Source organism: Schistocerca cancellata, chromosome 8 (assembly GCF_023864275.1).
Source record: "Schistocerca cancellata isolate TAMUIC-IGC-003103 chromosome 8, iqSchCanc2.1, whole genome shotgun sequence".
Classification (NCBI taxonomy): domain Eukaryota; kingdom Metazoa; phylum Arthropoda; class Insecta; order Orthoptera; family Acrididae; genus Schistocerca; species Schistocerca cancellata.
In genome coordinates, this window is record NC_064633.1 from 522,557,660 (window position 1) to 522,559,502 (window position 1,843).

Consider the following 1,843-nt stretch of genomic DNA (forward strand, 5'->3'; position numbering starts at 1 on the left):
AGATATTTCCCCTTAATAACTCCTATAACCTCAAGGAATTAATGAATAGAAAAAATGGTTCATTTTCACAGAAAAAATCTTTGGGTGGCCAGTATGTAGCCACACAAATACACTCCTGGAAATGGAAAAAAGAACACATTGACACCGGTGTGTCAGACCCACCATACTTGCTCCGGACACTGCGAGAGGGCTGTACAAGCAATGATCACACGCACGGCACAGCGGACACACCAGGAACCGCGGTGTTGGCCGTCGAATGGCGCTAGCTGCGCAGCATTTGTGCACCGCCGCCGTCAGTGTCAGCCAGTTTGCCGTGGCATACGGAGCTCCATCGCAGTCTTTAACACTGGTAACATGCCGCGACAGCGTGGACGTGAACTGTATGTCCAGTTGACGGACTTTGAGCGAGGGCGTATAGTGGACATGCGGGAGGCCGGGTGGACGTACCGCCGAATTGCTCAACACGTGGGGCGTGAGGTCTCCACAGTACATCGATGTTGTCGCCAGTGGTCGGCGGAAGGTGCACGTGCCCGTCGACCTGTGACCGGACCGCAGCGACGCACGGATGCACGCCAAGACCGTAGGATCCTACGCAGTGCCGTAGGGGACCGCACCGCCACTTCCCAGCAAATTAGGGACACTGTTGCTCCTGGGGTATCGGCGAGGACCATTCGCAACCGTCTCCATGAAGCTGGGCTACGGTCCCGCACACCGTTAGGCCGTCTTCCGCTCACGCCCCAACATCGTGCAGCCCGCCTCCAGTGGTGTCGCGACAGGCGTGAATGGAGGGACGAATGGAGACGTGTCGTCTTCAGCGATGAGAGTCGCTTCTGCCTTGGTGCCAATGATCGTCGTATGCGTGTTTGGCGCCGTGCAGGTGAGCGCCACAATCAGGACTGCATACGACCGAGGCACACAGGGCCAACACCCGGCATCATGGTGTGGGGAGCGATCTCCTACACTGGCCGTACACCATTGGTGATCGTCGAGGGGACACTGAATAGTGCACGGTACATCCAAACCGTCATCGAACCCATCGTTCTACCATTCCTAGACCGGCATGGGAACTTGCTGTTCCAACAGGACAATGTACGTCCGCATGTATCCCGTGCCACCCAACGTGCTCTAGAAGGTGTAAGTCAACTACCCTGGCCAGCAAGATCTCCGGATCTGTCCCCCATTGAGCACGTTTGGGACTGGATGAAGCGTCGTCTCACGTGGTCTGCACGTCCAGCACGAACGCTGGTCCAACTGAGGGGCCAGGTGGAAATGGCATGGCAAGCCGTTCCACAGGACTACATCCAGCATCTCTACGATCGTCTCCATGGGAGAATAGCAGCCTGCATTGCTGCGAAAGGTGGATATACACTGTACTAGTGCCGACATTGTGCATGCTCTGTTGCCTGTGTCTATGTGCCTGTGGTTCTGTCAGTGTGATCATGTGATGTATCTGGCCCCAGGAATGTGTCAATAAAGTTTCCCCTTCCTGGGACAATGAATTCACGGTGTTCTTATTTCAATTTCCAGGAGTGTATTTTTTTCATTTATATATGTTTGTTCCATTGGCATGTTCCACATCACAACATTTATCATGAATATGATGTATGGAGGAAGTAAATGTTAACTAATTCCTATTTTTTACTACTGACTTATATACTATTTCATATGGTGCACTTTTCACAGTTACATGTAGAAAACCCTAAGCACAGGCACATACAAGGTTGGTTGGCTGGTTTAAGGATTAAAGGGACCAAACTGCAGAGGTCATCGGTCCCTTTTTCCAAAATACTAAAAATACCCACAGAGAATAAAAAATGTTCAACAGAATAGGAGACAGACAACA